Genomic DNA, 14,815 nt, shown 5'->3' with positions numbered 1-14,815 from the left:
TTTCTGTAACTGTTCTTGTCTGGTTTTGATAGGGTAATGATGGCCTCATAATGAATTGGAAGTATTCTCCCTTTTATGAGCTTGAAGTTATGAAAATTGGTATTATTTGTTTCTTTAATGTTTGAATTTGACAGCAAAACTGTCTAGTATCAGTGGACTTGAGTTTTTCATGTGGAAATGATTTAGGCTATTAATTTAACTTCTTCAATATACATATGACTATTCATCATCAATTCTTGAGTGAGTTTTGGTAGTTTCTGTCAGTACAGGTAATTTGTTTTATCGTTACTGTCAGTCATTAGCTTAGAGCTGTTCATTGTATTTCCTCCTCCTTTTAATGTCTCAGGGCCTATAGTAATATTCACCTTTAATTTGTTTTTGTTTTCTAATTGCACTGATTTCTACTCTGTCTTTTAGTGTTTTCTTTCATATGTTTATTTTTGGTTTTGTTTAAAGCTTTTATCTTTCTAGATTCTGAAGATGGAAGCTTTCATAATTGATTTGAGATTTTTTTTCTAATATAGCATTTGGTACTTTAAATTTCTGTGTGTGCACTGCATTAGCTGTATTCTACAAATTTTATGTTGTCTTTTTATTTTCACTCAAAACATTATTTTCTAATTTCCCTTGAAATTTTTTTTATTGATCCATGGGTTGCTTAGAAGTATGTTGTTTAATTCCCAAATTTTGTGAGGTTTTTTTAAAGTTATCTTTCTGTTACTGACTTTAAGTTTAATCACACTGTGGCCAGATAACATATTTTATATGAACTGAAAATTTTTTAAATTTAATTTATTTATCTTTAGAGGGGAAGGGAAGGAGAGACGGAGAGAAACATCAATGTATGGTTGCCTTTCATGCATCCCCTGCTGGGAACTGGCCTGCAGGGAACCAGCTTGCAACCCAGGCATGTGCCCTGACTGGGAATCAAACCGCGACTGCCTGATTCGCAGGTCCGTGCTCAATCCACTGAGCTACACCAGCCAGGGCTGAACTGAAATTTTTTATACTTGTCAAGATTTGTTTTGTGGCCAAGAATATGATCTTTCTTGGTATGAATCTCATACGTGCATTTGAAAAGAATATATATTCTATTGTTGCCAGTGGGGTGTTTTAGAAATGCCATTAGGTCAAGTTGGTTGGTAGTGTTGTTCCACAGTGTTACTCTATGAATTTTCAGACTACTTTTTTAAAAAAGTTTCTGAGATAGGTGTTTTGGAATCTCCCAGCATAATTATAGGCTTGTCTTATTTCTCTTCTCAGTTGTATCAATTTTTGCTTCATGTAATTTTAAGTTCTTTTGTCAGGTTAATGCAAATTTCAGATTTGATGAATGGAATCATGTTATCATAAAACGGATTTCTTTATCCCTTGTAATTTTCCTAGCTCTGAAATCTATTTTGTCTGCTATTAAAATAGGCACTCCAGCTTTTGTTTAATGTTTTGCACTTAATTTAGATTAGGTCTGCTGGCAACAAATTCTCTTAGTTTTAATCTAAGAGTCAGTCAGTCTTTTCCTCCCTCTCTCCTGTCCCCCTTACCCCCATGGCCTTTATTCCTGAAGACTTGGGCTAGCAAAAGGATTGTTTTGGATTGACAGTTCTTTCATTACCTTGAAGGATATTATAGCACTTCCTGTGGATTCCATTGTTTTATATGAGAAATCTATGGTCATTCAGATTTTGCTTTATTTTTGTTTTTAAGCATTTTGATTATGACATGTAAGGCCTAGGTTTTTCTTTTGTTTTGTTTTTACATTTGTCCTGTTTGGGCTTTGCTGAGTTTCTTCAATATCTACCTTTATGATTTTTTGGTCAAATTCTGCCATTACAAAAAAGATTTTATTCTCTACCAATTTATTTTCCCCCTCATTATATAGTACCACTGTGGTGAAACTCAGACAATTTATAATTATCCCCAAAGTCACTAAAGTGTATTCATTTTTTCAATCTTTTTCTTCTTTATTCTTCAGTTTATATAATTTATCTGGCTCTATCTTCAGGTTTACCATTTTCCTCTATCATCTCTGTTCTGCAGTTGAGCCCATGCAATACTTTAAATTTCTGATACTATTTTCCAGTTCTAAATTTTCCATGTGTTTCTCTTTTTATAATTTCAGTTTTTCTAAGAATCTGTGTCTTTCCAGTTGTTTCATGAGTATTAACCATTATCTCATTTACAATAGCTGCTTTAAACTTTTATGTGAGAATTGTAACATGAGTCATCTCAAAATAGTCACTGTTGGTCTTCTTTTTCTTTTGTTAATTTGTCACATTTCTCCAGTTTGTGTGTGTGTGTGTGTGTGTGTGTGTGTGTGTGTGTTCATTCATTCATTCATTTATTTTGCATATAGAGTAATTTTGGATTTTAACCTGGACATTTCAAATATTGTCATTTCTGAGTCCTGTTAATATCCTCAGGAGAATGTTGATTTGTGGTTAGTTTCTTTTTTGTTTGTGTGTTTTTGTTTTGTTTTGTTTTGTTTTGTTTAGCAGATGCTAACTGATTTAGATGGCTAGTTCTGTCTCACTTTCTGTGGCTGGGGTTCTAGTTATCAGTTCTATTTAAACCTTCCTTCTCTCTCTGTGCTCTTTGTATTTTCCTGGCACCCTGCCTCTCAGTACCAGCCTGGGGCTTGGACAGTGGTTTATATGATAGATTAGTTCTGTTTAGTGTACTTTTGAGTCTGTTTCACCCAGCCACAAATTAGTATTTGTGTTGTTTTATACACAGAATTGGGGCATCTCTTTTCTACCTCTCTCCTCTCCTGATTTCCCCCATACTCTTCTGTTTCCATTGGCCTTTTACCACTTCCTCTGACCAGGAAACAGGTTTCTCTGATAATTTTAGACTTTGTCATTTTACAATTCACTAAAGCTAGAGCTGTCCTTAGGTGAAGTGGGGAAAGGAAAAGAGGACAAAAATTCCCCAAAGAATTCCCCTTCATACTTTTTGTATGACATGGGCTCTGTTTCCCAGTTGCTCTGTCAGAAAGGTTTGCTCACGTAATTTTTCTGCTGCTGGGGCACTGCAGTCCTAAAAGTGGGGTGAGGGGAGACATTTCCCCCCACAATCTCCAGATCACAGCATCCCTCTTTCCTGGTCCTTCGGATAGAAAAGGGGGATTTCTATAAGGGTTTTCTTTTAGCACCCTCAGCATATTCTTTGCTCAGGCCACTCTCAGGAAGATAAAAGAGAAAAATGGAATCAGAAAACTCATGGTCATACTCACTATACTTCAAGTTTAGACTTTTTCCCCCTCATTTATGTTACTTGTTTATGGAATATTGATATATATCTTTTGGCCACATATATGTTGGTGGATCGGGTACTTTTTACATAATTTCAATGATACCTGTTTATTTAATATTGACCCTTAATTGTGTTTGCTTTGGATGTTCAGGTTTTTTGAAAAGATTTTATTTAGTTGTTTTTTGGGTTTTTTTGAAAGAGGGGAAGGGAAAGAGGAAGAGAGGGGGAGAAACATCAGTTGGTTGCCTCTCACATGCTGCTTGGTCCACAACCCAGGCATGTTCCCTGACCAGGAATTGAACTGGTGACCCTTTGGTTTGCAGGATGACGCTCAACCCACTGAGCCACTCCAGTCAGAGCTGGATGTTCATTTTTTTTGTTTGACTCTAATTTTTTTATTGTTCAATTACAGTTGTTTGTATTTTCTCTCTACCTCTTTCCCCCACCCCCTCCAAACCCACCTCCTTCCCCTGCTCCCACTCTCCCTTGGTTTTGTCCATGTGTCCTTTGTAGTAGTTCCTGAAAACCCTTCTCCCCACTGTCCCCTCCAACTCTCCTCTGGCTGTTGTTAGATTGTTCTTAATTTCAATGTCTCTGGTTATATTTTGTTTGTTTTTTTCTTTTGATTATGTTCCAGTTAAAGGTGTTTGACTCTAATTTTCTATATAAAATTTTTAATGTATTAATCTTTTTGTGAGTTAAAAAATGTTAATAACCTTTGGATGTTCATCCTAGTTAAAATTTGTATTTTTCTAATTTAAAAAATATTTTATTTTTCTCAAATTTAAAATAAAATGTATTGAAATTATAAAAGTTGCTATAAAAACTCAGGTGATAGATAGGTGTATAGATTAACAAGTAATGCTCTTCACAGCCTTACTTGATCAGAGAAAAATGTTAATATTTCAATACATATCCTTCCATATCTTGTTTATAAATTTGCAGTACATATAGGGTATATATTTAAGCCATTTATTTAAATATTTTAAAGATGTTTGAGTTATAATTTATATACAGTATTTTAAGTGTGCAGTTGGAGTTTTGACAAGTATATACACTTGTATAATTCACTGCCCTATCAGGTTATAGAATTCTATCACCCCAAAAACTTTCCCTGGGCCTTTTTGTAGCCAATTTCCCTATTTGTCTCCTTCCTGGCACCAGACCACCATGATCCATCACTTTAGATCAGTTTTGCATGTTTGAGAATTTATCTGAGGAATCGTACAGTATGTGCTCTTTTGTTCCAGGCTTGTTTTACTGAGCGTAATGCTTTGATATTAATCTGTGTTGCTGCATGAATCAGTAGTTTACTCCTTTTTATTGCTGGGAATAATATTTCATTGTGTGACTATACCATTATTTTATTATATATTTACTTGTTGGTAGACATTTGTATTATTTGCAATTTGGGTATATTATGAATAAAGCTGCTGTATACAAGTCTTTCTGTGTGCCTGTGCTTTCATTTCTTAGGAGTAAATGATAGCTATTTAAGGAATTATTCCATCATATAGTAAATATTTATTTAACCTAATAAGCTTCTGTTAAACTGTTTTCCAAAAGGGTCTTTCCATTTTACACTCACATCAGCAATATAATGAGTTCCCTTCCTCACATGCATTTATCACAAATTATTTTTTAAAAAAACTTTATGCAGGATGGGGAAAAAGTAGGTTTACAGTTTTTGTATGAAAAATAATATAGTAATTAGTAAACAATAATAGTTATCTGTACTCACAAGATACACATACATAGATTTATTTCTGAACTCCTTTAGATTATTGATTTATTTGTCCTATTTTTAATATTCTGGCAATGATGATAACGTGTTTTGGTATTTGGTAAACCAAATGTTCCAGATGCCTCATTATTTCTTGTTTCTTGGATGTTTTGCATGGTGCTATCCTTGTAAATTTACTGTTTTCCTACTATCAACTTTAATATTTTGCAGTCATAGTCTTAATGTGTACTATTTGTTCCTTAAATATTTGTGGAAGTTAGATCATTGTTAGGAGTGATATAGAGAGAATAATTAAGTATTCCTAAAGTTTGAAAAATATATATGTAATATTAACTGTAGGAGACTGGGTGTAGGGTGGAGAGAGTGATACAAAAGTGGATGACAGACATTGTGTCTACCTGTCTGGGAGAGAGTTAAATAATTACACTGTAATACAGTCAATACTGCAGGGATATCTGGAGCATGGAGGGAGAATGATCAGCTTTTTCTATGAGAGTTAAGATTTTACAAGCAGTATTTTAATCTAAGTCTTGAAAAATTTTGAATGGGAATTTGTTAAGCAGTTAAGAAAGAAGATGCAAATCATGGAACTCACTAGAAATTTTGATGTAAATTCATTCATTCATAGTTCTTCAAGATCTCAAGTAACACTGAAGTTTTTTTGTAGGTAGATTAATTACACTTTATATGGAATTTAGTTCAGTCTCCTTAGTTAAGGAGTGAGAAGTTAAGTGATTTTTCCAATGGTCATATATTCTTTGTTGTTGTTGTTGTTGTTGTTTTAAGATTTTATGTATTTATTTTTAGAGAGGGGAAGGGAGGGAGAAAGAGGAGGAGAGAAACACTGTGCTAGAGGCATCACTGATCAGTTGTCTCGCATAGGCTTCCTTCCCATCAGGGACCTGGTCTGCAACCCAGGCATATGCCCTGACTGGAATCAACCCCACAACCTTTTGGTTCACAGGCCAGCACTCAACCCACTGAGCCACACCAGCTAGAGCACAATGGTCTATATTATTGAAAGAACTGTAATTGAAGCACTTCATTCCAGAGAAGCTCTCCAGAGTAGGGAAATCGGTAAAAGTATATGGGGCAACCTTGAAAATATGTCAGAAATGGAATACAAATAACAATTAACAAATGTTTATACTGCAGTGCAGTATTAATTTAGGGAGGTACGAAATACATGTGTATTTTATTTAGTTATAAAGAAATTTTCTAGCAAGGATTAAAATTGATTCAGTGACTTCACTAAAAATGAGGGTTAGTTGCTTAAAAGTTATATAGGAACATGGGGAGAATTGGCTAGAAATTTTATGTTACCTTAGAAATCTATTTAAATCAATTTTAGAGCTTTTCTCCCCTTTAATTGGTGAATTTAATCAAGATAAACAACAGCTAACATTTAATGTAGTGCTTACTGTGTCAGAAGTATTAGTCTGTGCTTACATTTAATAATTTATTTAACCCTCACAACCACTCTGTGAGTGAGGTAGGTTATTACTTTCATTTTAAAGATTAGGAAAATGAGGCTATGTAAGTTACAGCTTACAAACAGTTAGTGTTGCCAGAATCTGTATCTTGGTAGTGTCATTCCAGAGCCCAGCCTTTCCATTATGAGAGGCATTAAAATTGGGTAAAATGGCCCTGATTTGTGTGGCTCAGCTGCGTGGGGTGTTGTCCCTCAAAGTTAACCAGTTTCATTCCTGGTCAGGGCCACATACCTGGGTTGCAGAAATGAAAGGCTAGTTCAACATTCAAAAATCAAAATAAATTCTCCATTCTAAACAAATTAAAGAAGAAAACACACATAATCATATCAACAGAAGCAGAAAAAGAATCTGACATATTCAACATCCATTCATGATAAAAAACTTAAAAAAAAACTAGGAATAGAAGGGACTAGGAATCATTAACCTGGGTCAGGTTATCTATAAAAGCCTGCCACAGCCTAATAATTAAAGACTGAAAGCTTTCCCCAAAAGATGTCCACTCTAATCATTCCTATACAATATTCTACTAGGAAGTTCTAGATCATGCAATATGAAAGAAGAAGAGGAATATTTAACAAAAAGGAAGAACTAAAACTATCACTAGTGGCTGACATATTGTGTCCATGAAAAAAATCTCCCCAAATGTACAAAATAGCAAGGGAAGAAAATGAAATATTTAGATATGTCTAAAAATATGTGAGTAAAATTTATATAAGAATAAAAGCCAAATGAAAGAAATCAGTCAACTAAATGGAGAGATGTACAGTGTTTATGGACTAAAAGACTCAGTATTGCTATGAAGTCCATCCTCCCCAAATTGATCCAAAAATTCAATGAGTCATAGACCCAACACATTTTCAATCAAAATCCAACATAATTTCTTATAGATATCAACCGATTCTAAAATGTATATGAAAAGTCAAAGGATCCAAATTAGCCAAAACAAATTTTATAAAACAGAATGAAGTTGGGGGACTCTATCAGATTTCAAGACAATACAGGCTACAGTGATCAAGATGGCATGGTAATCATGGAAGGAAAAGACAATCTTTTCTGAAAATGGTGTTAGAGCAATTGGATATCCATATGCATGAAAATGAACTCTGACTCATACTGCACATCTTATGGAAAAATTAACTCAAAATGTTTTATTTATCTCAATGTAAAATTAACACTATATATCATTGAGAAGAAAACACAGGTGAAAATTTTTATAAGCTTAAGTTAGTCAAAGACTTCTTAAATACAATGCCAAAAGCAGAATCTACTATAAAAGGCAATGTTGATAATTTGGACTTCATTAAAATTAAAAACTTTTACTCTTACAAAGAACACTTTTGAAAGAAAAAAATAAAGTAAGCCAAAGACTGGTAAAATTACTTTCAAATTATGTATCTGAAAAAGGATTTGTATTCAAAGTATATTTCAAAACTCCCCAAAACTAAAAAATGAAATATAGTGATGCATACTTGGATGATAAAACTATAAAGAAATTCCCAGAAGTTATTACTATAAAACACGATAGTGGTTACTTTAGGAAAAGGAGGTTTAATTGAGACTTGTGGAAGAACTTCAGGGAGTGGCTAGTGAAGTTTTATATATTTCTTGTCTTAGTGGTTACAAGGGAGTTTTATTTATATTAATTCATTAAGCTACATTTTTGTTTTGTTGAATTTTCTGTATCTGTTTGATTTTATAAAGAATAAAAACAGAAATTATATACATAATACAGTTTTGCAAAGAGGGCAATATGACAAAGTGGTATGGATTATTTTTATGTAGTTAAGACTGGTATTATGGAACAATATTCACAAGCCTATACTTTCCGTATATTCCAAATTTTCAACAATAATAGTATGTTCAATTTCTACAATAAGGAAAAAAGATGAGAAGATCCAACAATATTTGTGCATATGCTCCAGACTGTTAAAAGACATATAAGATGAAAAATAACATATATAAAAATATGAAAACTCCAATAAGTTAGAAACCTCTGAAATATTTCATTATACTGTTACACTAAAGTTAATAGTACCCACTGCATAATTACTTCTTTTCTAGAAATCTTCAAATTCCCAGAGGTCAAGTACTTTATTATAAAAAATTCATGCCATCTTGGTTGCCCTGTACCTGTTCAGAATATTACTACAAGAGTCATGAACACAAAAATGATAGAGGCACTTGACTTCAGTCTTGACCATTTTATAATGTTATCACAAAAAACTATAAGGAAATAAATAGCACACAGAAGATTTTCAAGCAACCCTAATCATAAACTCTGTAATTTCTCTAGCTCGCTGAATATAACTATTAGGTACACCAATAACTAAAATACAGAACTAGTACAGCTTGATAAACTACAGGTCAGGCTTAAAAAAATATACACATTTGGGATAGGCAGAGGAGGGCAAAGGGGAAAACACTGGGATCTGTAACAGTATAACAGTAAAAAATTATTTTTAAAATACCACACCCATTTGTGCACTGGCTGGGTGGCTCATGTGGTTGGAGTATCATCTCACACACCAAAAGGTTTTGGGGTCAATCCCCAGACAGAGTGCAAACAAGGAGGCAATCTATGAATGTTTCTCACATCATGTTTCTCCCTCTTTCTCTCTAAAAACCAACAAATACATTCTTGAGGATTAAAAAATTATATGTAAACACATAAACATATATAGAGATATCTATAAACATTTGTAACAAGTTCTTAAAGGTACTATGGATTGCACGTATGATTTTCTGACACTTGGTCCTATCCAAAATGCCCATGGAGACATCTGGTCCCAGCCCAAAGGTACTTGAAATTTGGTCCCATCCAAAACATCCAAACTTAGAAAATAATACTAGGTTCAAGTAGTTCATAACATTTATTTATACTTTTGATTTATAGGGTTAATACATAAACATACTATCATGTTTTATTGGCTCAATAATTAGTGTGGCTGGATTTCCAATATTAACCCTTTTTGCCTTGGCAGCCTAGCCTAGCTGTTAATGGCATATAGAGTGAAGTGAGGTATATTGAGTTGGCATGAAGCAAATGTCTCCGTGGACACTTAGAACCAAACAATAAGCTTTTGGCGTGGACAGAAGAGTTTCCACTGACATTTTGGACAGGACCAATAGTCCTGCAAGGGCACATACAATCTTCTTTAAAAACAAAACAAACAAACAAACAAAAAAAAACAGGCTATTAGGTTACATCTTTAAAATATCTCATCTGTTCTTAGAGGAAAATACTGCAATAATTTATCGTATCCTTTCTACTAAAAAAAGAACAGTAAAAAGAAATGAACTATCCTATAAATAGGAAAGGACATCTAATTTATTTCTGGTTCCACAAAAGTAGACTAGAGAAATTGATCATTTATTAGGCTATTCAGGGTTCAATGTAAAAGGCATACACAATTTTTATGGGTAGTAACATCTCACTGAATCCTAAAATATACACCTCTGAGAAAGCTAATGAAACTAGAATAAATAATCCAATATAATTTATTTTGAAATTTCACCAAAATAGGGTTTTCAGAATCAAGTAACTGTTCCACGTTTGCAAAACAGACAAATAATTGACAATAATATCAGTCAAAGCAACAAAAAGAAGATGGGGAAAGGGTACTGATAATCACAACATATTCAGTATTACTTTAGAAATGTTACTTGGGTGAATGGTCATGAGATCACTGTATTCCCTTTTAAGAACCTTCAGATTTTCACAAAAAGGACATTGTTGTCTTAAGCAACCACTTTAGTACCATAAATCCCTCTCCCTGTATCTGTTAATCAGAGGTTTCAGGCTTAGGAAACAGCCAATTTAGTCAAACATCCAATCCCTTTAGAGAAGAAAACGTCTCTTTACATAGAACAATCAGAGAAGAGATTACACTACTATATCTCCCTTAACAGACACACACGTCACTATACCAATAACTAGAATAATAAATACAACTGAGAAATATCACCAATAAAATAAACTTGACATTACAGGAATTCACATTTACACAGAACTGATTTGTTGCCTAAAGTATAAAAATTTAGACTTGGAAGAAACTAATAGATGATTTGGTTCCAAAAGGTCATGTTTCTGTTCTCAAAATCACATGGCCAGTTAATGGTGGGAAATACAGAATCAATACCCTGAACCACCTTTTAGCACTTGAAAAGGAAACGAAAGAGAAACATGAAAAGCAAGGGTAATATTGTTAAGGATTTCAGTGGGTTGTTGGGTACGAGAATGTGCACAGGGGCAGTACTGTGAATAGTTTAGTTTGGAGCACTGAGAAAGATATGAAGATTCATTTTCATTATAAAATAAGACACAGAAGTAATATAAAATATATAACCATTTATATAAAAATAAGAAAATATGTATCTACACATACACAGGTAATCAATCCATAAAAGGACACCTTAGAAATGGCGGTATTTGGGACTTTCCCCCCATGGATCCTTTCTATCTTTCAAATTCTTGTTCCCCTAATGTATGAACTACTTTTCAGTTTTTTAATTTGAAAGAAATACAGGCAATATTCTTTTCAAAAACAGACCTTAATTATACAACCCCATTAGTTACCATTTTATGTGTGTTCTTGATACAATTAGAGTATAATCATTCAAAACTTTTATGCACCGTTCACCATGTCTTACATGTATAACAAGCACTTAAATAACATCTATGTAATTAAGATTAGAAAAAGGAATGTTAGTATTTTCTAATGTTTAGTACAAAATACCTAACTGTACCTTGGTGTTTATTCAATATTTGCATAAAATAATCTATTTTATAGGATTTTTGCAGGTGAAGAGATGAAAAATAACAAAGAATGAACTTCACTGTTTATACAACCTGACCAAGGACTAGAAAAGCACTGCAAAGCGACAACAGTTTATTTTTCTTTTTTTTTTTAAGATTTTATTTAGTTATCTTTAGAGGGGAAGGGAAGGAGAGAGGGAGAGAATATCAGTGTATGGTTGCCTTTTATGGGTCCCCTGCTGGTAACTGGCCTGCAACCCAGGCATGTACCCGGACTGGGAATCGAACCGTGATCCTATGGTTCGGAGGCCGGCGCTCAATCCACTAAGCTACACCAGCCAGGGCACAACAGTTTCTTTTTCATTAGAAGAAGAACCACCTGCTAAATCCCAAATCCTCACCATGCCAAGAGGTAAGAAATGTGCTACTCATATACCTTACTCCTAGGCTTTCTTTTGACAGGGTGGGGGTGATTTGTTCAGCCATTATTAAATTTGAAAATGACAAATCAGATTATAAAATGGGAAATTTCAGCATAACTAAGTTGTGACTTAATAACACAACTGAAATCAACCCCCTCACGTTTAATAGCACAAATATAGTGTTTTAACATACTGTTACTAAGTCATTTTTATGAATCATTTAATGTAAATATATAAAACAGAATGAGAAGATGGAAACAAAGGACAATGAAAAGAAACTACATTAATAAATCTGAAGGGCTTTTATGTTCCAGAAGAATAACCAGTAGCAAAACAGAAACAGGATCAAGAACTATCAAATAACCAGAGTAAATATATAGGAAACAAAGAAAACACAATCTACTCTAACATAATATAGAAAAGAAAAAAAAGATGAGAGAAGCAGAATTTAAAATAAAGCAATTTGACAAATATAAGCCTTAAACACCTTGATAAAAATAAATTGGAATGACTAAATTATTTTGCATAAAATCCTCATTTTGGGTTAAAAAAAATAACCCAAACACATTCATTTAAGAGACATACCCAGCCCTGGCTGGTGTGGCTCCGTGAATTGAGTGCCAACCTGCAAACTGAACAATTCCTAATCAGGGCACATGCCTGGGTTGTGGGCCACATCCCCATTAGAGGGCACAGGAGAGGCAACCACACTTTTGCTGTTTCTCTCCCCCTCTCTCTCTCTCCCTTCCATTCCATCTCTGTCTAAAAACAAACAAATAAATAAATAAATAAATAAGTCTTAAGAAAAATAATAGACCCATCCAAAATAAATAAAACAAAGGTTGAAAACAGTATGACAGACATGTTTAGTTTAAAAAAAATAAGGTGCAGAATAATATATAAACAATAGTATGCTAATTGTTTCTTTTTTTTTCAAGGGGGGAAATATATGGGTGTATGTATCTGTACTTGTATGTATTTGTACATGCACAGACTGTCTCTGGAATGATATTTCACAAATATGTAGTAAAATATTATTGGCGTCAAGGTACTAGATTGGGCCTCTGAGGAACAAGGGTTGATTTTACACTATAGTTAAGTATACAACTTCTGAAGCCAAAATACGTGAGATAGAATTCTACCTCCCTAGCTTACTAACTGTATGATGTAGGATGTACTTAACCTCTCTCTGACTCAGTTTTCTTAGCTGTAACATGGTACTACTCTTAGGGTTGTTATACTATTACTGCTAAGTAGTATTCTATTGTATACATATACTACTACATGAGTGCTTTTCTAGGAAATACACATCATTATTATTGACTCCTGGGCAAACCTGAACGATAAAACTTTATTAACCTTATTATTGTATTTCATTGTAAAATACCTTGCTACTACAGTAAGAAAAAATTTAAATAAAAAGGTAAGAACGTCTCCTAATTTCCATTACTCAACATTATTCTAGAGGTCTTAGCTTTGTTAACATATACCATAATACATAAAGTATTCCTACACACCAATAAAAACAACAAAAAGTAAGCAAATTTCATGAATAAAAAACTCACAAGTTACAAATGGCTATTAAAACATATAAAATATGCTAGTGAAGCAGAGAGAAATAAAATGTGGAATATAAAAACAATAAAGTAGATAAAACCAAAAGTCAGTTATCTGAAAATATTACAAAATTAAATTTTTTTTGGCTAGAGGAAAATGAGAAGGCCCAAACTACTGGAATCTGACATGAAAACAGTCATAACCACTACCAACTTTACAGAACTAAAAAGAATTACATATGAATAGTACGACCAACAAATTAGTCAAAATGATCAAATTATTCTAATTAAAAAACTACCAAACTGACTCAAGAAAATAGAAAATCTTACCAGCCTTGTAACAAAGAGAGACTAAATCAGTAATTGAAAAGCTTTCAACCACAAAACACCCAAGATGAGATGGTTTTTCACTGGTGACTTCTACTAAATATTTCAATAATTAATACCAACTCATTTTTATGAGGTCAGTATACTCTCATATAAAGCCAGGAGATGACATCTCAATAAAGAAAATCACAGATCAATATGTCTTATGAATACAGATGGAAAAATTCTCAACAAAACATACCATGACCTGGTGAGATTTATTCTAGGAAGGGTGGCACAACACATGAAAATCAATCAATATACCATACTAATAAAATGGAGGAAAAATACATAATCATCTTGGTAGAAGCAGAAAAGGCATTTAACAAAATCCAACACCCTTTCATGATACAAATGCTCAACAAACTAGGAAAAAATGGAATTTCCTCAACCTGGTAAAAGACGTCTTTGAAAAACCCTCAAGTGTCATCATATTTAACAGTGAAAGGCAAAAAAAAAAAAAAAAAAAATCCCTTAAAATGAGAAACGAGGACAAGAATGGCACTTTCAACGCTTTGACTCAACATTGTATTGGAACTTCAAGCCAGGACAATTACACAAGAAAAGAAATAGAAAGCATTCCGATTGGAAAGGAAGAAGTAAAATTATCTCTACTCACAGATGATGTAATTTTATATAGAGAAAACCTTAAACAATTCACAAAAAACTGTTAAAACTAGACAAATATCAGTTAAAACTACACAAGTTATCAGTTGTACTTTTATACTCTAGTAATTAACATTCTGAAATGAAATTAACTGCAAGGGACAAAGAATAAACAAAACAATCCTAAAAAAAGAATATATTGGAAGACTCGCCTAGCCTAATTTCAAAGCATACTACATAAAGCTATAGTAATCACATAACTACAGTAACTCAATGTTACTCTCATCAAGATAGCCACAGAGACCAAGAGAAGAAAATTCAGAATCCATACCTATATGGTCAAATGAATTTCAGCAAAGGAGTCAAGATCATTTAATAGGAAAACAAAGCCTTTTCAAAAAATATTGGTAAGACAATTGGGTATCTACATGCAAAAGAATAAATTTGGACCTCTATTTCATACCACATATAAAATTTAAGTCAAAAATGATGAAAAATCCTCTTGGAAGAAAACACAGGTAAAAATCTGCATGACTCTGGATTAGGCAACACTTTTTCAGATATGACACTGAAAGCACATACAATTAAAGAAAAATGGGACTTCATCAAACTTAAACATT

The 14,815-nt window shown here is 33.2% G+C and overlaps 1 protein-coding gene across 5 annotated transcripts in view; it reads right to left on the bottom strand.

The window, feature by feature from the left end:
- Positions 1-14,815, bottom strand: part of TAOK1 (TAO kinase 1) — a 155,836-nt gene that overhangs the window by 93,971 nt on the left and 47,050 nt on the right. The gene's annotated exons all lie outside the window — the stretch shown is intronic.

This window comes from Artibeus jamaicensis, unplaced genomic scaffold, assembly GCF_021234435.1.
Source record: "Artibeus jamaicensis isolate MK-2021 breed Jamaican fruit bat unplaced genomic scaffold, CSHL_Jam_final contig_2790, whole genome shotgun sequence".
Taxonomy (NCBI): domain Eukaryota; kingdom Metazoa; phylum Chordata; class Mammalia; order Chiroptera; family Phyllostomidae; genus Artibeus; species Artibeus jamaicensis.
The sequence above is the reverse complement of the archived record's forward strand: the minus strand, read 5'-3'. Positions and strand labels throughout refer to the sequence as shown.